Below are 22,120 nucleotides of genomic sequence, written 5' to 3'. Positions count from 1 at the left end.
GAAGAGGGGGTGGATATTAATCATATAAAAAATTATTAAAGGTGACCTATTATGCTCCTTTTGACAAGACGTAATATAATTCTCTGGTGTCCCCAGAATGTGTCTGTGAAGTTTCAGCACAAAATACCCCACAGATCATTTATTATAGCTTGTCAGATTTGCCCCGATTTGGGTGTGAACAAAATCAAGCCATTTTTGTGGGTGGGTTGCTTTAAATGCAAATGAGCTCGTGCTCCCCGCCCCCAAGCTCGCTCCTCATTCAAATACACTGAGGCGTACATAATACACAAGGGAACACAGCAAACATAACTCGCAAAATGGATCATTAAACTGTTCTTGATGCAGCATATAACATAGGTATAGCATGTATGTTGTGGATGTTTGCTAAAATTCGATTCTGAATGATTTTGATAGCATGCTGCATGGCTAACGGGGCTAAAGCTACACACTGTTGGAAAGACTGGATAAGAATGAAGATGCGTTTATGAATTATACAGACTACACACGTTTTTGGGTTAAAAATGAAAATAACGACATGGCTCTGGTCTCCGTGAATACAGTAAGAAACAATGGTAACTTTAGCCACATTTAACAGTACATTAACCATGTGCTAACAAAACACATTCAGGAAGACAATTTGCAAACATCACGAAATAAATATATATGAAATCGGATCATTTGGTATCGATCCATCTTTGAGAATCAATTTCTGTGCAAATCCTGTGTTTTACTGACGATCGTGTGAAGCATTCTAGTGTTAATGACCTACACATATTGGTATATGAATTTATCTGGACACATTTCCTTCATAAATAAAATTACACTGTCCTTAGTGGCTCAGATGCCAGAAGTTTATGGAGACTCATATGTTTGCTATTATAGCCACAGATCAGTGATAATGTTTACATAGCTGAGACATATCACAAGCTCAGGGACGGTCGTTCTTGAATGCTGCTGTCCTGCAGAGTTCTGCTCTGACACAACTCACCTTCCTTCACATAGCTTTAGTAATCCTAAAGACGTTCAAGTGTGTTTGATCAGAGTTGTAGATAAACTGCTGCACTCCAGGACCAGTGTTACTCGTCGCTTGTGAAAACAATGGAGGCACCGTGGGTGGAAACATACAGATTTAGGGTGCGGTATTATTATAATAAGATCCCCTTCCTACGTCACAAGGGGAGCGAAATCAGAACGGCTCAATTTTTCACATGCTTGTAGAAAAAGGCTTACCAAAACAAAGTTAGTGGGTTGTCCTTTTTCACATTTTCTGTGCTGGTAGATGCACCAGAGACCCAATTATAGTACATAAACATGGGAAAAGTTAGATTTTCATGATATGACCCGTTTAAAGTTTGATTGTTGATGTTTTTGGCACAGAATTACTTTCCTAACTTTAAACTTTAAAAATGTTTTGAAGAGAATATATTTCTATAGATACAGCTACAGTAGACTTATGGCACAGGTTATAATCAGAGCTTGACCTTACAGTAAAATCTGTCTCACTTCCTTCTGTCTCACCTCCCCCTCTACCCCCTAGAAACCAGCAGTATCCAAACAGTGGGCAGTCAGTCAATCAGTAGTGTATAACCTCATACACAAACTGTTATTGGCACATAGCTGAGCTTCTATACAGCTCTCCCACACAAACTCCAGTCTTTTCAGCTTAGTCATCACATTGCTCCCTCTCCGCACTTCACACATAAGTTATTTAAGATGTTTATGTGTATATTAACATGATTTACTTTAGAAACTGCTCATTTTAAATTCTTGCGGATCCATCAGTCACTGTTGTGGTAACGCCATTTTTCCTGCAGCTCAAGAGGGATTACATGGCATTTGTAGCTCAGGTGATTTATTTGTTTATTTAATTAGTTGTTTGTTTACATTTTTATTGTTAATAATAATGATTATTTAGTAATTCATTAATTTATATATTATTTTTATTTATTTATCTGTTTAGTTGTTTGTTTGTTTGTTTGTTTGTTTAGATTTAATCTTTTTTATTTTTACTTTTTCATTCAATTATTTATTATTAATAATAATGTTTATTATTTATTTATTTATTTTTGTATTTTAAAAATAAATACTTTTTTGTTATTTTATTGTACGTAATAATGATTGAACAATGAATCACAATGATAATTAATGATAAATAATTATAATTTACATTTTTTGTAATTAATTTGTTTGTTTTCTAACCTATATTAAAGGGTTAGTTCACCCCCCAAAAAAATTCTGTAATTTATTACTTACCCTCATGCCGTTCCACACCCGTAAGACCTTCGTTCATCTTCAGGACACAAATTAAGATATTTTAGTTGAAATCCGATGGCTCCGTGAGGCTTCCATAGGGAGCAATGACACTTCCTCTCTCAAGATCCATAAAGGTACTAAAAACATATTTAAATCGGTTTATGTGAGTACAGTGGTTCAATATTAATATTATAAAACGACGAGAATATTTTTGGTGCGCCAAAAAAAACAAAATAACGACTTGTTTAGTGATGGCCGATTTCAAAACACTGCTTCAGAAAGCATCGGAGCACAAATGAATCAGTGTATCAAATCATGATTCGGATCGCGTGTCAAACTGCCAACGGCTGAAATCACGTGACTTTGGTGCTCCGAACAGCAGATTCGATACACTGATTCATTTGTGCTCCGAAGTGTTTTGAAATCGGCCATCACTAAATAAGTTGTTATTTTGTTTTTTTTTGGCGCACCAAAAATATTCTCGCCGCTTTATAATATTAATATTGAACCACTGTACTCACATTAACCGATTTAAATATGTTTTTAGTACCTTTATGGATCTTGAGAGAGGAAGTGTCATTGCTCCCTATGGAGGCCTCACGGAGCCATCAGATTTCAACTAAAATATCTTAATTTGTGCTCTGAAGATGAACAAAGGTCTTACGGGAGTGGAACGGCATGAGGGTAATAAATGACAGAATTTTCATTTTTGGGTGAACTAACCCTTTAATGTAAACCGTTTGAGCCAATTTTCTCCCACTTGTGCATCCCATGTTCTCATACAAAGTATCTCAGTATCTCTCCGACCCGGTCCCAGTGGGCCTGTTGGTGTCACCGCATGGCTCATTGGCCGCTCCGTGCACAGACGCACACGTAACACTGCCTCCCCTGCAACTTTTTATATCTGACTGTGGGGTGATTGAAACAGAAGCGGGGCCGTGTCAAGGCCCCAGTCACCATGTAATTGAATTCTTCCGTGTGTCTGGGAGCTGACCAAACTGGTAGAAAGAAGGTAAATAGACAAAGCTTTGGTCTTCCGTACAAACAACAAATGGAGACTTGCAGCTGTTTGCGGAAAGCTAAGCAAAGATTTGTGGGGAAGCACTTGTCTGGACAGACATTTTTTTGTTGGTGCAGGTTGTGGAGATTACATCATTTCCTTTTTCAGTATGTGTTTGTGTACATAAACGCGATTCCAAACTAAAGGGTTTACGTTCGCATAAGGAGAAGCGCAGGCAAACAGAAGTCAGGGCTCCCGTTGAGCAGAACTCTGACTGTATGCTTCAGACTGCACAATGTAGGAATGCGTTCCGACTTCCTCCCACCCACCACGTCTCTACATGTTCAATTTGGCGACCGTTGCTTAGTGACAGTGTGCCGCTGGCCCCCTGCTGTGTGGTTTTTGTGTCTTCGCCGAGGTGAGTCTACAGATCTCCAGACTCAAGATAGGGTGCAGAAAAAGTAGCCGTCTGTAATTTATCTAAGGTTATTTTGTGATTCAGATATACTGCTCTGGAAGCAGCCGAGCGTTAAATTGCTTTCCTCTGGGAGCAGGTCGCATTGAGGGGTCGACAAAGCAGAGAGATTTCTCTCTCTATCACTTCTCTATTGCCCTTTCTCTTGTCCTCTTCCTCTTTGTCTCTCTGTCTTTCTGTCTCGCTCTCTCCTCCCATGTTTAGGAGCGAGAGAACATTTCTTTGAGAACTCATCGCAATGGCAGATATGCTGTAATTAGGACAGATAATTGCAGGTGCAGTACGGCGGGTTGCGGGGGACACAGTGAGCTCTCAAAGGTCATAATAAGGGAGGGGGATGGGGTCATTTATGGGGAGATGGGAACCACTCTCGCTTCTCAAAATGAGACTCGTGGAGGAGTAATGGTGTGTGAGCCCAATGAGAGAAAATGACATAAATACAGATAGCTACCTGCATTCAAAAAACACGCTCGCACGCTGCCTATCTAGTAAGAGGTAATAGGAACGTAAAAGTGGTTGAGCAGAAACGCGAGAATGAATAAGTGAGAGAGTTTACAATCCCTGCAGGATCAGAGAACAGCCCGTCGGTAAAATATATAGTGTCAGTGCTAATTTGGTGGTATACGCGGACTGAATCAAGAAACCGAACCTTTCATTTTGTAACTGTTACTTTGAATTGCTTGTCAAAGTATTAAAGCTTTAATTAATAATGGAATGCTACAGTCAAGCGACATTAGTTACCTATACAAGATAAAAACACTTAAGATTGTAATATCTAAGTACAACTATCCAATTATACTGTATAAATTCAATCAACCATATTTTTATGGCTGGTTTTTGAATGAAAGATCAGTTTAAATGTGTATATAATTAGGTTTTTTTTAAATGTAGATTTAGGTGTGTATATACAGTCAAACCAAAATTTATTCAGACACCTTGAACATTTCATTCATTAATACAGTTTATTCACTATAGTTAAAAAAAAATGGTAATAAAATATGACAAGATCTCAGAGTAAAACTGTGTCAGAAAAAAATCAATCTTAATTATGTCAGATAACACTTAAGCAAAACATGGTCAGGTCAAAGTGTCTGAATAATTTTTGGTTCCAATTTTTTATCAGTTTTACTGGTAGTCCACTGTATGAAGAATTTTTGGGTATAATATGTCACAGTTTACTTTATTTTGCTATCCTTACTTACATAAATGAACTATAGTGTCCTGAACCAACTAGTAAAAAAAAAATTTTTTTTGGTTTGACTGTGTGTGTGTGTATATATATATATATATATATATATATATATATATATATATATATATATATATATATAAAAATGTAATTTATTCCTGTGATGTTAAATCTGAATTTTCAGCATCATTACTCCAGTCTTCAGTGTCACATGATCCTTCAGAAATCGTTCTAACATGCTGATTTGCTCAAGAAAATCAACATATATAAGAAAACCAGCTAGTGTTTTCATAGAAACATTTATTATTATCAATATAATAATAAGTTTGTGGAAATAATGTTTTTGTGGAAACTGTGATAAAAGTGATAATATAAAGTTAGTAGCATCGCTATGTGTAGTCATTTTCTCCTCTCCACTTCTTTTTTTTTTCATTCATCCATTTATTTTTATGATGAGTGGTCTGATTGCTTTGGGAGCCCCATATTAATATGCATGGATCAATACACATGCATCAACTTAATTGAACAGGATAATCGAATACAAGATTAGAGAACATACAGATATTACAGCAATGATCAACAACAGAAATGTCTCTGTATCAAATTCAGTTTCATTGTTATTTCCAAATTAAACCTTCAACATTTGTGCAGAGACTATTGAAACCACCAGCATTGACAATGAGAGGAAGGACCAAAAATAAAGAAGAGAAAGAGCTAGAGAAGATGAAATAGTCAGCTATACTTGTCTTAGGCATGCAGAGGCCGACTGTAGCTGATACCTCTGGGGTTTTTAGGCTAAGCTGCTCCCCCTTTCCTCTACATAGCCTCTAGTGTTTTCATAGTGCTGCAGTGTAGCATGTGTTCTTCCCCTAAGAGCTCTCGAAACTCTCCAAGAAAAGCACGAGCTGAGTGTGAAGAACTGTAAATATCAAGCTTGCTAGCCGATCCCACTGATTCGCCTTCAGAATGCGTGCGGCTGGAATAACAGCAAAATAGTGTCAGAAAAGGGAAAAAAAGTCTCCGGTGGTGCGCTGCAGTACTCAAGCTAGGTATCTGAAATGGTCCAGCGAAAATGAAAGGCAATTGAAAAAGACTTGCTTGGTAATTTAAGACTTTATTTAGGCCATGGGAGTGATTGACTATATTTTCAGACCATGAGTGTAATGGAAAGTTTAATTGTCTTGGCATTAAGGTTAAAGCCAAGACATTAGAGTGTATCATATGTCTCATAAAGTAGCCAGTATTCATTCGGGAGTGACCTTCAGCTGGGCAGAATGATGGCAGGCAGATAAAAGATTGATTTACACTAGTGATGGGAACAACAGCATGTACTTCTGTGAAAACAACACTGTTCAGTGCTAAAACAGTACAAACCGTAGTGAAACTGCAAATTTATTCAGGGCTGAAGTGGTTAGGAGGATGTTATCTACTGTGTTATATGCTTTACCACATTTACAGATGAGATACAAGAGAGTATATTATAGGAGAAAATGCATACATTTGTTCATTTATAACTAAAGAAGTGAATCAATATATGAGACAAACCACAGAACTTGATTTTATTTTGTTGGCTTAGTCTTTATTTCCCAATGGGAATGTTTGTTATATATAGAACATTTCTTTTTGTATTGGGTAACATTAGGGCTAAAGGTGGAACGTCCATGTATTGACTTTGTGGTAAATTAAGATGAATCCATAAGACAGAAAGTACCTTTTCTCTGGGTAAGAGAAACATCCCATTCCTTAATGGTTTCTCAATCCTATTGATATGCAAACAACATGGCTTTTTCAACTGCCCTGGTAAATAGTGAGAATTTTTCTTCCCTAAGGCTTAAATACCTAACCGTACGTGTCCATTAGCACCAAGATGAGCAGGCGTTTTCTATTCATTCAGTCTATATAGGGTGCTAAGCGGTAGAGGATTGTGGGAGTGAAGGAGACAATGAACGCATCAAAAAGTGCAAACTTTGTGTTTCAAAATTTGCCATTAGAGATTTTGTGATGAATGTAACAGTGATGGATGAAGTATATATGCTACAATACCCTAGAGGCTAGTTTGGGATGATTTTTTTAAAATTATTTTATTTTTTTATGTTTTTGAAAGAAGTGCCTTATGCTTGCCAAGAATTTTAAAAAACTTATTATTATATTATTATTAATACTTTTTAAATAACCACACCACCTAAGCATTTTGAGTGAATTAAAGGGTTAGTTTATTTCAGAATTAAAATTTCCTGTTAATTTACTCACCACCATGTCATCCAAGATGTTTATGTCTTTCTTTCTTCAGTCGAAAAGAAATGAAGGTTTTTGAGGAAAACATTCCAGGATTTTTCTCAATATAGCGGACTTCACTGGGGCACAACGGGTTGAAGGTCCAAATTGCAGTTTCAGTGCAGCTTCAAAGTGCTCTACCTGATCCCAGCCGAGGAATAAGGGTCTTGTCTAGTGAAACAATCGTTCATTTTCTAAAAAATCTAAAAATGTATATACTTTTTAAGCACTGCGATCCACTACGCATTTACGTAATCATGTTGGAAAGGTCATGCGTGACATAGGCGGAAGTACCGCGGTAGGGCAAAAAATTTTTTTACCCTTTTTTTGTAAAGGCCGTTTGGCTTAATCTTTGCACCTTCACTTTGTAGACACTGGATCAATACTTTCGCCTACGTCACGGGTGACCTTTCCAATGTGATTACGTAATGCGTGCCGCATGGCAGAGCTAGTGCAAGATGAGCATTTGTGGTTAAAAAGTATACATTTTTTATTTTTATTTCTTTAGAAAATAACCAATTGTTTTGCTAGACAAGACCCTCATTCCTTGGCTGGGATCATGTAGAGCCCTTTGAAGCTGCATTGAAACTGCAGTTTGGACCTTCAATCCATTGTACCCCAGTGAAGTCCACTATATGGAGAAAAATCCTGGAATGATTTCCTCAAAAACCTTAATTTCTTTTCGACTAAAGAAAGAAAGACATAAACATCTTGGATGACATGGGGGTGAGTAAATTATCAGGAAATTTTCATTCTGAAGTGAACTAATGCTTTAACCAGATTTCCAATACACATAGAGTAATTCTTTTCTCAAATGTATCTGAACAGTAATTATTAATTTAGCTTTTAGCTGAAAATTATTCATTCCAAGTGCACATCAAAGACAGTTCTGTTGTGCTTTTTCTAGGGTATCCTGTTTTGCCCACTGCTCATCACAATAGATCAGGTTTTCATGCTGTGAATGGACACCTAATGGATTGGCGACTGGAATAAGGCCAGTCTGGGATCCCTGGGCTTTTCCTTTTCCCAGCATGACCAGTCTGAATATGGTTCATTTGAGAAAACACAGGACATTTTTTTTATGTATCTCCTCCATTTTAATGAGGGGACCCTTAAGAAACAGATGGTGCATTAGTTGAGACAAACTCTTGCTGACATTGGTGCAATTCAAACAAACAATACAACGTGGCTGGAGCAGTGCAGTGTTCTTTCTGCAGATTATATATAGTCCACATTGTTTCATGAGCAACACTGGAATTTCCCCCTTTTTTATTAAATGGACACCGTGTTTTGTGGCCCTTAAGGAGGAGTGGAATATGAATCCAAAGTAGAGAATTTACAGCTGGCTCTGAGGCTTTGTAGTGCCAGCAGTAAAGATGCTGACTTGTTCGCTTTGAGCCCCACTTTACGTAAACCCTCAAAGGTGGATCCAAAATATGCACATGCATGGTTTCTTTCACACAAACTTTCTGCAATTGCAAAAGCGCACATTTTTATGTCAACAATATTTATATGCCTACTCACCATTTTGACATTATCAGAATCACAGTCTTTTTATACATTTTGTTTGAACTCCACTTTTAAAGGGTTAGTTCACCCAAAAATTAAATTTCTGTCATTAATTACTCACCCTCATGTCGTTCCAAACCTGTAAGACCTTCGTTCATCTGCGGAACACAAATTAAGATATTTTTGATGAAATCCAAGAGTCTTTTTTTTATCCCCAATAGAAAGCAACATAATTATTGTCATTCAAGGTCCGGAAAAGTATTAAAGACATTGTTAAAATAGTCAACGTGACTACAGTGGTTCAACCTTATTGTTATGAAGTGACGAGAATACTCTTTGTGCGCAAAAACAAAACAGAAATAATGACTTTATTCAACTTTACCCTGTCAGACTCATACGCAGTTGATGCAGTGAACGCAACGCTTCCGTGTTTATGTCTGAATGCCGGCTCAGTATTGGCCGAGGCTGTTCATTGTGAGCACCACAACGCATGTGTGTGATGCTGATGCAGGAGCCAGCCAATACTGAGCCAACGTTCTGAAGGTAGAACCTGGAAGCGCTGAATGTAAACAGCATATGAGAATGACAGGAATTTGTTGAATAAAGTCATTATTTTTGTTTTGCGCACAAAAAGTATTCTTGTCACTTCATAGCATTAAGGTTGAACCACTGTCATCATGTGGACTATTTTAACAATGTAAATTTAGTATTTTTTCTGGACCTTGAATGACAAAAATTACGTTGCTTTCTATTGGGGATAAAAAAAATAAACCTATTGAATTTCATAAAAAATATCTTAATTTGTGTTCCGAAGATGAACAAAGGTCTTACAGGTTTGGAGCGACATGAAGGTGAGTACTTAATGACAGAAATTTCATTTTTGGCTGAACTAACCCTTTAATTTGGCTTATAATGACTTGTAATTCATAAACAAGTCATAAGTAATTTTTTTCATGAAAATATTCACTGACCCTTAGAATTCAACATGCCATTTTTTGCTGCTGTGTCTTTAAGGCTCCAGTGTAAACACCCTCTTTGCATGTAAAATAACTTTTTTGCTGCTCTACACTGACTACAGGTTTGCTGTTGAGTCTTAAAACGCCCATCTTAGCACCGCCCATCCCAAATGCCATGCAAACTGTTAACGTAAGCCTGAAAAGGGACCTTGTTAAAAACAAAATACTGCTCGTTTCTAATGTTGGGATCCTTCAGGATGACAAGCAGAGCAGCTAAGTACACACAGCCAGGAACAGCACAAGGTTAGTTAATTTGGGAATAATTCAATTTTTGATGTTTAAGAATAATACCTTCTATTACTTCAATATGACAGGGTGGGCCAATTTCATAAGCAACTCACAGACATTGCTGACATGTAGTACAAGTTGCAAAAGTTTGTAATGAGCCATTTTCACAACTTAGTTTCAAAGATCTAAAAGAGTATATTTTTATAGTAGAGAACACTTTTATTTCAGTAGATGAAAGAATGAGTGTTATGATCCTTTAAAGTTGTTAAATTTCTTACATACAACCGTAGTATGAACAAATTTAAAGCATCTTTTGTTATACAATGCATGATACTATTTCAGGTTAAACCTGCATTGTTTCCTTCCCTTCCCTTCACACCTAAATGGAGGTTGACAGCTGTGTGCGGTTAGTCAGGCAAGAGCGCAGTTCGAGTTGGTGCGTAATGACGGTAATTAGCAAGATGAGCAGTGACATGTTTAGCGGATGCTCTGCGGTAGGTGTGCGCACACTTGAATGTGGAGTACAGTGAGCTGCCCCCAGCTGCGGCAGGGGAGCTCAATCAGCGAAATCGCTCTTGGCCCTATTGTACTTTTTCATCCATTTCCAATGAGTCAGCCACATTTACTAATGTCATCCTATATATAAATTTCCCACCTGCTTGCACAATGCACCCCATTATGACCTCATGATGTTAATCTGACCCCTTCAAGAGGACATTTCCCATAAGAAATCGAATTAGTATTTTATGTTTTTAAAAGCTACTAACTGTCACGATGGTGTAGCCGTTAAGGACGAGGATTGGAAATATATTGATGTAGCTGAGTCTGGTTGTACATATGTGCTCACTTGATAAATGGGTCAAAAGAATTGTGCTGAACTGTAACAAACTGAACCGTAATTGTTATTCTGCGCAGCATCTGTTATGCGCTCTGCTGATCGTAGCAATATGTGATGGAGTAACTGGACGCTTTGGTCGTAAAGCACCCCTCACAGGTGCACGTCCCGCATCAGGAGCCATGTGAAATAGATCAAACCGCAGACTAACGCAGCTGTGGCATCCTCTAGTTTCCTTAGAGCATCCAGAGCTGGATGTCAAGAACAACTTTCTCTCTGAGCAGCGTGAGTGAAAACTTACTTGCGAAGTGCATGGATCCGAATTTTTTATGGGAAGAGCTGCTTGGGGCCTGCATACTAAATTTAAGTGCATTAGGTCACTGGAATAGCCACATAAAACAATGAACAAATAAATTTAAGGTTATGGTGATGCTGCTTTTTCATGCTCTGCTGAGACCTTATTGATTTTCAAAGAGCATTTTTTATGGGTCTCCAGCAGTCTTGCAGGCAGGCGGCAATACTACAACCTGTGCATCTGAAAGCACAGAAACGTTATGCAGAAGACTGAATGTTGCTCATTTTAGATAAAGCACATGGTTGTCAACTGGTAGTTCAGGGCTTTGTTGCGATAGGGTTGCAAATTGCAGGGAAAGAAACCATGCTAAATATACCATCAAAGTCCCTTTCAAGGAAAGTCTGTTCACTCGGCGGCCATATTTGCAATGCTTCCAGGTAACTATTTCAGGCATCCAAGGCCAAGTCCTGTCTATTTGAATGGGGGAATCCTGACATCTCAAAAATTGCTGGCTGAACTCACAATTAAATAACATTATTTCAAATCAGCAACAAAATCTGACATGAACTGTCCCATAAATGTTGTTTCTTATGCTCAAATAGCATTAAAAAGCTTATTTTTCAGGCTAGACAAGCCAATGCACATATGCAGTCCTAAGCGCGAGTCTCAGGTTTCTATGGGAACCGGAGTTTTTTTTAACGGGAGCTGCAGTGACGCAATGACTTTATCAATCAGCGATTGGCTCTTTTACTTAGAAGGCAGGACATATTCCGCCATATTGCGCATTGTTTCTCTAATAGGAGTGTAGCGATGTACAGTTATTAATCAATTTATGGATGAAATATGAATATCATAATTCAGAAAGCTTTATATCTATTGACCCAACAGGGAATTAAACTTTGGTGATAACACAACGAATTATAATCAATCACATATATGATTAGTTCTGGTTTAATAATTATGTGGAAAACTATCATTTCGTCCACCGAAACGGAAAATCCACAGATTATCACGACAGAAATGTTATTCTTAACTTTCTATCATAGCATTGTTTGAATAGCAAAATACAGATATTTATGAAATTATTCAGCTTTCATTTGAATGCTCAAGGACCCATTGGCATGAAGTTGCTACATTTTAATCATGTCCATTCCTATCTGTATACACAGCCACACATTCTGTGTTTCAGAGCCAACCCTCACGCCAAGGTAAAGTTCCGTTCTGATATGAGAGGGACTCAGACGCTGTATGATTATTAAGATACAGAGATAGGCTCATTCGGCCTCTGCCGGAGTGCATGAGGGATGTGAGGACGAGTTGGCTATACTGGATTAAAGATCATATCGTCATCAGAGGCAAAGCATAAGAAATGATTGGCCAGATAGCCAATGATGCCTTTCCCGCCAGAGATAGGGAGTCTGGGACAGTTTATAATGGAGCAAAAGAACATGTGTGAGCACAGGAACAAGGTGGGTAACTGATATGTCCCTGCAATCAGGAATGTCATTCTGCCCCCACAGATTTGAAAGTCGAATAGATTTTTGGAGCGCTTCTAGTGTGTGTGTGTGTGTTTTTTTTTTTTTCTTTCTTTTTTTCAAAGCTCCCTTTTTTTGATAAAACAAAAATGCATGGTGTTCAGTGGCTTGCATGTCAGGTTTGTTTCATTTCTTAATCTTTTTTTTAGTTTTTTTTTTGACAGCCAGGACTGTCATTGCTACCTGGTAAAAGAAAAAAGAAAAAAAAAAGCATGACATCTGTGACTGTAGTTTCTTGTTTTTAATGTAATTTCAGATGGAAGATTTTTCTTTAATGGTAATCATTATCTTTGAAAATATTTTTTAACCTTAAATTTTTCATGGTAATTCCAATGAGGCAATTTTTCAGCCATTTTACAGCCATTGGAAAGTGCTAATTGATTGTGCCTTTCACTGTTTGACACAGTGAGATGTCAAGGACTGGACATTATCATATGCACTCACTCTCAGAAAGATGAGATGTGAGAGGGAAATAAGAGTTGAAATGGCATGTCTGCACGAAGAAGGCCTGCCAGAACCTTTTAGCCTGGCACTCGTCCCTCATACACTACGCTGATAGAGTTGTCACCGGAGGAAACAGTGCCGTAAGGCATGCGTGCCTGTGTGTATTCTCTCAGAGCAGTTCTGAGCGAGTGGCTGTACGAGTTGATCGGCTTCAGTGAAGTGCCGTTCACAGTAGTTCCCATGCTGATCCATTGTTGTTGTCAATTAGGCATTGATCTGTCTTTTCACTCTCAAAAATCAAAGCCATTTCAGGAAGAGGCTCATCTGCTCTAATAGTTAGCTTTATGATTAGCAATTTTATCACCCAGCAATTTTCTCTCTCGTTCTATGTGCTTTCAGAGTGGAAACTGGCCATTAAAAAGAGCCCCAGTCATTGTGGTTTAGAGATGTTAGGAATAACAGTGCAAATTAATCCACAAGTCATCGCAGTCTTGTAATCCACTCACTATGTTAATTACTTGCATGGAAAGGGGTTTTATGGGAAGGGTCATTAAATGGCTCAGAGCGATTGACCAGTTTTAGGTTGGTGTGTTTGTGGGCCATCACCGACACTGTCGGTTTCACCTCAGTTCATACCGATCAAAGCAATCTTCACAGATGTATGTGAGTGTTTACGTAGCCATTTGATTTCCCCATTATTCGTAGTAGTTGTAGCACACAAGTGTTAACCTTTTGCTTTTTGTTTTAAATCTCAACAAATACAAAGTTCTGTCATGAAACTCTAGATGGCGCAGGCTAATAGGTCCTTAAATCATTCTCTATAGGGCATAGCTAATTGGTTCCTGCTGTATCAGTAGCCAAGGAGCTCGCTACTCAACCTTCAAATACTCGTCAGCATTTGCTGTAGGAGTGCAGTGTGCTTTCAGAAACCCTCCACCTTCCCCAGCTCCACCTGTATAAATCTGCTATGGGTAATTCATGTTCCCATAAATGACTGAGTTCAACTTTAATTTTTCTTGTTATTGTTATTTATATAATTAACAAAAATACACAAAATGTAAATAAATATTGTCGCAGGTCTATATATAAATTTGGATACATATTCAACTTCACATACAGTATACTCAAATGAAGCGACATATGTGTGGTACAGTAACTATATCGCCCAGGCCTAATCTGCTAAATGCAACTTTAAGGCTTGAAGATATTAAAGAGACCATATTATGCCCTTTTACAAAGTTTTGTTTTTGGGGTTTACTAAGGTTTTTGTGCTTGAATGTTCAAAAAACCTAATTGTTCACATATTGGTTCAACAATATAGGACTGTTGTTAATGATGTCACGTGCAGGTGGAGGAGTAATAACTTCTTCAAATTAATCTATTCAAGATCTCCGAGATGTTGCTGTAACGAACATGCCACCTGATGACTACTTCACTGTTTTTTGTTCCATGTTATTTTGCTTAATTTAATGTTTGATTCATTGCAGGCTTCTTCTTAAGTCATACATCATAAGTTCCTTTACACATTTACACACTTGCACACTCTTCAAAAACGGCATTGATTTTGCCGTTTCTCTTTAGGTCCCCCAAAATAGGTCCTATTCTTGTCAGAATACTCAAATATTAAACCTACTAACATTTCCTATATCCATGCAATTTAGAACAAGTTCCATTTTATTTAATTGGAAATCATTTTGATTTATTATAGTTATTTATTCCCCTTCTCAATAAAAGAACATTTGTTGGATGAACATTTAAGTGCAAAAGTGCAGTTCTGCTTTGCCAAATAAACAGCCTTTAAAAAGACAGCATTCTGGAGATATGTCCTCAATATATGACTGCAGTGAATTGGTAGAAAGTGCCAAATCAAATGCAAATCATAGTGCATTTGCAATTACACATAAGCTGAAAGTTCAAAAGTTGTAATGAATATTTGAATAGACAGCCTCTGACAATTAAATTATGTAAATTATATTTCCATGTACATTATCGGTCAAAAGTTTAGAATAAATAAGATTTTTACATTTTTGAAAGAAGCCTCTTATGCTCACCAAGGCTGCATTTAGTTGATCAAAAATACAGTAAAACAGTAATATTGGGAAATATTATTACAGTTTAAAATAACTGTTTTAATATATTTTAAAATGTAATTTATTCCTGTGATGGCAAAGCAAAAAAGTATTGTTATTATTATTATTATTATTTAAATCTTACTTACTCCAAGTATCACAGTTTCCACAAAAATATTAATAATTTCTGAAGTGACACTGAAGACTGGAGTAATGGCTGCTGAAAATTCAACTTTGCCATCACAGAAATGAAATACACTTTTAAATATTATAAAATGGAAAACTGTTTTTTAAAACTGTAAAAATATTTTACAGTATTACTGTTTTTACTCTATTTTTGATCAAATAAATGCAGCCTTGGATATTTTGATGGGTATAGTTTTATAGCAAGAAAGTATAAAAAAGAGCCTTGTCATTTTGAAAGATTTTCAGAGAGCTTTCCTCTCTATATATCTAAGTGTCTGTATGTGCTGCTATTGTATTTCAAGGCCAAGCGCTGTGTAATATTACAGTCTGAGGTCACTCCTTACTTTATAGTAACAGTTACAAGGGATTCCCGGAGCTTTCCTGGGGAGCAAAGACGTGATAGATGTGAATACCACTGTCTGTTCTCTACACTAAAAACAGTTCTTTCAAAACAAGTAGTTGGGCTACAGATACACATTCACTCACACACAGGCACTCAGACAGCAACTCTCTCATGACTGGGGCATTTCATACCCGTATTAGATGTTTGCTACGCACAGAGGGAATCGAGAAGGCAGACGACTCACATTTGCTCATGCAGGCATGAGGCCCGACAGTAAATGGAGCTCATAATGGCCAGAACATGTTTGGAAGGGCATCTAATGAGGAAGCCCATTAGGTATTAATAGTGTTTTAAAGGCCCAGGGAGAGGGATCAGGAGGGATAGGAAAGCTTTGCCTATTGGATACCAGACAGGAACTGAGGCACATTTTGGGGGTTTATTTAAAATTATGAAAGGGTATGAAGTGTAATTACAGTAAAAGTTAATATTACATGTAGCTTTTGTCCATTCTGGATTAAATGTTTTTTGATTTGACTAGATTTATCTTAATACCACAGAACACACAAAATCAAATTGCTCCATTATCATTCTGAGATAAAAACCACCTTTTAAGGTTGATTCATCTAAATCCAGATTAATCAGACAGCAGATGCCGTGTTTCTCTCTGATAGGTGTCACAGCCAGTGGTCCTCTTTAGTCTTCCATACTGCCTACATCCTTTGAAGCTGCATTAGTTTCTACCCAAGATACTGAAGGGTTTTTTTTTTAGCAGCTGGAGCGGTGGGTCGAGGTCATAGGTTCGGCTCTTTCTTTGCTGTAGAAGGGGAAAGAGAGGTTTCTGGAAACATCCCTCTCTTTTACTTCCCACCAGGCTCAAAGGATGCTGGGAAATGATTAAAGACAGGATTCAGATGAAAGTGCCCACTGAAGGTAATAGACTGTACACTCTCTGCACTGTGGGATGTCCTTTAAAACGGTTTTCGGTTTTGCTTGCTTTTAATGGAATGTATTACGAAGGTTGAATGTATAGCAGGATTGTAGCGTAAAGGATGCACAAATGCAATTTGAATTTGAATGCAAGGATATAAAATGAATTGAAAACATTTTTTTTTAATATAAAAGCAAAGTTTTCAAGACAAACTTTAATGTTGGCTTGATGAAGTTGGTAGATAAAGACCTTGTTTGAAAGTGCACAATTGCTATCAATTTTAAAAAGTTTTGCTGCTTAATATTTATGTGCAAACATTTTCAGGATTCTTTTATGAATAGAGTTCAAAAGAACAGCATTTATTTGAAATAGATATCTTTTGTAACATTATATATGTCTTTACTGTTACTTTTGATCAATTGCATCCTTGCTGAATAAAAGTGTTAATTACCTATATATATATATATATATATATATATATATATATATATATATATATATATATATATATATATATATATATATATATAATATGTAATATGAGCAATATCACACTCGTAGTCCATGCGAATATGGCTAAATATCAACATGGCTGTGATTCGGCTGTACACACAAGGCTGCAAGCCAAGTGCCATAGGCAATCACGGCATGCTGATATAGCCATATCGCACGGTTACGTGTGTAATATTGTGTTTATACAACAGTTCGATGACACAAGTGTGCAAATAAATAATAACAATGATGGAGTGTCTTTAAAACCCCTCTTTTGTGAGGAACTCCTTCCGCCACGGATTCAAAAGTTGACAGGTTTAACAGTTGAGCCCAAGCCTCCGTTACTAATTCTAAAACGTCATTTTAGAACTAGAAACGAAGGGAAAGTTGATTCGCTTCATTGAAACTCATTGTAATTTGTCGATTATTATGAGAGAGTGTATAACCTGCATCTATCTGATATTCTTCAGGTCAATCTTAAAATCATAATCACAAAATCAGTTTGACTATCTTCTGAGGAAATGTCTTTGTCCTTTTAACATATAAGACATTCCCATGACATCGCTAGTCAGTGCATTTGTCAGTTGTGTCTCGTAAGACGTAACAAGTAAAATCAACTTCCTTGTTTCAGTCAATTTCAATATAAAAGTCTTTGCAACTGACTGACTCACTCATAAAGATAGTATTTGCTGCCATCTCATGGTGTTTTTATGTAACTTTGACTGAAGTCAAAATCACTAACGGACTCTTTCTCAATAACAAAAAAATATGGCACGTTATTTATATCAAATACTATATAAAAATATTTATATAAAATAACAGCTATTGACCAATCAGAATCAAGGACAGGAACTAACCGAGATATATATATATATATATATATATATATATATATATATATATATATATATATATATATATATATGTGTGTGTGTATAAATATGATCCCAAACTTTTGTGTATATATGGTAGTTCCTTACAGGAAGTTATTTTGTCATGTCAAGAATACAAACATGATCCTGGATTTAGGCTTTCAAATCTGATGTAATTTATTTCAAATTGAATTTTCAAACACTCAGTTGCTTTCATGCACCGAACAACTATCAGAATTAAATATTTCTTTCACATTTACATACTTTCATGCCCCTTTCTCTTCATCTGGGCATTCCTCATTTTTCAGATGTGTGGCAAGGGGTTGAATTTATCATGGCGACCAGCTTTGAAACGAACAAAATCACAAACAAATGAAAGGAGGGATCGATCGCAAGTGTCTCCCAGAATGATGAACTGGCACTTCTGTGAAAAATCAATGGCTTCTCTCTCCACAGTTCTGACATTGTGCTTGTGACTGTGCTAGCTCTTGTTGGCCTTAATTCTCCAACCATCTTTTCTCAAATTATGAATTTTAACCACAATGTTCATCTTTTCTTCTATTTCTCTTTCAGTCTTAAATGCATGCCAATTATTTGTGCAGAAAGCCCCCAGCACTAATAGCACATAGGATAAGCCATATAAGTGAGTGCAGCTGGATGTATTTACAGTCATATTGACTTTTGCCTGCCTTTATCTGTCTTGCTTTGTGTGGCACTTGCTTATTGGCTGCATGTCTTAGAACTCTATTGATCTGCTATATATGTTGCATCTCTGTGGGCAAGCCTTTATTAACAGAATCCATAAAACAGACACATGGCATTCCCAAAGTGTGCTCAGATCTCCAGAATCTCTTTTCATATCATTCATAATTCATGTGTAACCCTCTAACCTCAACCTTAGCGTAACACGAATACGTTATTGACTTTGCATCTTCATCATAGATTAAAATGTTTGCTACTTCTGTGTACAAATATAATTGCACCTGAAATGAAAGTCTTTTTTTTTTGTAGTAGCTTGTCTGGTAAACCGTTTAAAAACAACTTGACAGCATGTGAATTGAGTTTATCGGTGGGATGTTTTTGTGAGAGACAAAAGAATGGGTCAATATGGTTTGAAGCTGACAAATAAATGGTTCTGTGAAGATAGCAGATAACATTATGCACCTTTTTCTTTTGTATGGCACTTTAGTAAAGTTCAGCGTTCACTAAAGCGTTTTTCTTTTCTTCCCTCCAAAGGAAATCAGCCTTAGTCCCAATTTGACAGCAGACCTATCTCTGATTTTAGTATTTGTGTGTGTGCGTGTACGCGAGAGAATTGAAAGAGAGAGAGTGAGAGTCTGTAATGACGGTTAGCCTGTCAGTTATGTGAGATAGAGGGAAATCTTTGACAGCTTGAGAAAGTTCCTTCAGTTTCATCAGTGGTGGGAGAGCATGCTGTCACGAGGAAATCTACAGGCTGAAACAGGTATCCATCACAGAGAGAGAGAAAAAGTAGAGCTGAAATGCTATTTCCCGTCTAAAACAATAGCAGAGGACACCAGAAAGGATTCTCTGTTCATCTGTAATATACCATTCTTTCAAACAGCCTTCCATTATGATGTTAGAGTTTGCAGAAAGCATATTGTAAAAAAAAAAAAAAAAAAAAAAGGAAACAAATATAATTAGAAATAGCTGGCTTATAGGCTAAATTAGTGGAGTACCAACGCATTAGCGCTACTAGCTTAATTACATTTTTCAGTAGAGTGACAGTATCTCAGTTATTTTCAAAATAGTCAAGCTTTTACAGTAACAAGCTACCTTTTCCATTAAGTAGCAGTGTAGCGCGACCAATGTTTTTTTTTTACTGTGACTTACTGTCACAATGTACTGTAGGCTATACAGCTGTTCAGTGTGTAGTCCTAAAACACAGAAGAGAGTTTGTTCAGCTCTGGCAACATTTACAAACGATATTGCTCTCTTAAAGGGACAGTTCATCCAGAACACTGTCGATTTATTCACCCTGTCCATGCAACGAACCATTGACTTTAATTTTATGGACATAAACAATTGGAACAGTTGATGACTGCATTTCATTTTTGGTTGAACTATTCCTTTAGGTAGCTTAACGTTGTGTTGCCAGTTAGAGTAGCTTGACTGTTGTTACACTTTTAGCTTTGGTTGTTGTTTGCCACTGGTCTGTAGACGCAGTCATCTTTTACATTGAATAACACTGGGCGAAAAATCCACATGGATTTACAAATTCCCTGAAGCAAGGTCCAAAGCTAATTAAAGCCATACAGTGTGAAAAATCAGGGGAAGATGAGTGTGTAAACAGAGGTCAGTGCTGCTTTATCAAACAAAGACAGTTAATTGGGTCAGAACTGTTCTTGCTAACAAGTCACAAAAGTTTTTTGTCTTTTTGAACTGATTGTGAGACTTTATACAGAGTAAGGAGAACTGAAAACATTTTGTTTATTACTGCAGAATGATCTAAAAATAGACTACACTGTACTTGAACCTTCTGTGGAAATATCCTGAAGCCAATGACTATCAAGAACACCTTCTCTTTTTAGGCATTTTAAGGCATCATGCAGTAGGTGCGCTTCTGACACATAGCCTGTTCCAAAAAGTGTTGTAGCCAAATTCTATAACAACCATCTTTCATGGAGAAGACAATACCAGAATGCATTATAACATGTTCAGTGAAAAAAATAATCTCAAAAGAAATGGGTGAGTCAACAGAAAGGCAGATCATAAATAAACATGCACTACCATTCAAAATTTTGGAGTCAGTAAGATTTTTTCAAATGTTTTCTCTTAAGTCTCTTAATGTTTCTATTTGAATACATTTTAAAATTTAGAATTAATTCCCATGATGGCACAGCTGAATTTTCAGCATTATTAAACCAGTCTTCAGTGTCACATGATCCTTCAGAAATCATTCTAATATGCTGATTTGGTGCTCAAGAAACACTTCTTATTGCTATCGATGTTGAAAACTGCAAAATATTTTTGTGGAAACCGTGATACATTTTTTCAGGATTCTTCGATAAATAAAAAGTTTAAAAGAACAGAATTTCTCTAGAACAGAATGTCTCTATTTTGATCAGTTTAATGCATCCTTGCTGAATAAAAGTATTAATTTCTTTAAAGAATTTTGAAAATTTTTTACTGGCTATATAGAACAGTAGTGTATTTCATTCTGAAAAGTTTCAATAAATCACAGTTCAGTTGATTATTCCATACAGTAATTGTGTGTTCTCCATATTCAAGTTGCTTATTGCACCACTAACTTAGCAACATGCTAACATCAAACTTTATTAAAATCAATTGTGAGTAGAGTCTTCTGTGCAGAACCATTCCCGACTGCTCTCTTATGAGGTCCATGATGATTAGGTTGTTGTTGTGTGATTAGACAGCAGCTCGCTATGTTCTGAAACAGAGCTCTTGTGTTCAAATCATAATATTAATTTCAGTGGTTAAGAGTAAAATGAATGTCTCTTCATACCCACTTGCATTCAAATCAATCATTAATTTCTATAGTATTTCTGTCTTTTAATAATCACTTAGAAAGAATTCAGAACATAGTTAATGAGACATAAATTGTAGCTTAATAATCAGCACCATGGACAGCTCCCTTCGTCGCACAGACTCTCTTATATTAATTGTCTTACATTATAGTAGGTTTTACTGATATAATACAATCATTACAAGCTCACACACAATATTAAAAATGCATTAAAGGATAAATATCCATAGTATCCACCAATTCCCTTAGGAAAAAAACAACAAGCAACATTTTCTCATCTTGTCTTTAAACACAACGTTTTGCTCTCTTTACATCGTTATCGCATTCTCAAGTTCAGCTATATATCCTAGCTAGTGGGAGGGTGTTGTACATTTACCTGAATGAGCTCTCATTGTTTAAAATCACCGCTCACTCCTTGCTCTCTTATTCACAGTTCGGCTCGTCTGCGGAGCCAACAGTAGCACTTAAATGAGGAAGTCTGACCGTGCAGCTCAGGGTTATCTGTGCCTTCAGTAATCAGCTCCGCGACCTTATTTCCCAGTGCTGGCACACATTTACTCTCGCCGTCACTATTGTATAAGCTTCCTCAATCTCTATTATAGGCAGACATATGTTGTTATTCCCCTAACATGTACACATATTCCTTTTTCAGATCAAAGCCTGAAGGTT

General features: G+C 36.8%; 1 protein-coding gene across 5 annotated transcripts in view; it reads left to right on the top strand.

Annotated features, from left to right (window-relative positions):
• mgat4c (mgat4 family member C) overlaps window positions 1-22,120 on the top strand; it is a 137,425-nt gene that overhangs the window by 29,127 nt on the left and 86,178 nt on the right. For 2 of the 5 annotated variants that reach the window (XM_048169066.1, XM_048169067.1), the window contains exon 1: window positions 16,427-16,581. The exons of the other annotated variants lie outside the window; for them this stretch is intronic. The gene's annotated coding sequence lies outside the window, so the exon portion shown is untranslated. Of the gene's footprint in view, window positions 1-16,426; window positions 16,582-22,120 lie in introns of those variants that run through there. 5 annotated transcript variants of the gene reach the window in all.

This window comes from Megalobrama amblycephala, linkage group LG19 (genome assembly GCF_018812025.1).
Source record: "Megalobrama amblycephala isolate DHTTF-2021 linkage group LG19, ASM1881202v1, whole genome shotgun sequence".
Taxonomy (NCBI): Eukaryota; Metazoa; Chordata; class Actinopteri; order Cypriniformes; family Xenocyprididae; genus Megalobrama; species Megalobrama amblycephala.
Note: the sequence above shows the minus strand (reverse complement) of the source record. Positions and strands in the feature narration are given on the sequence as shown.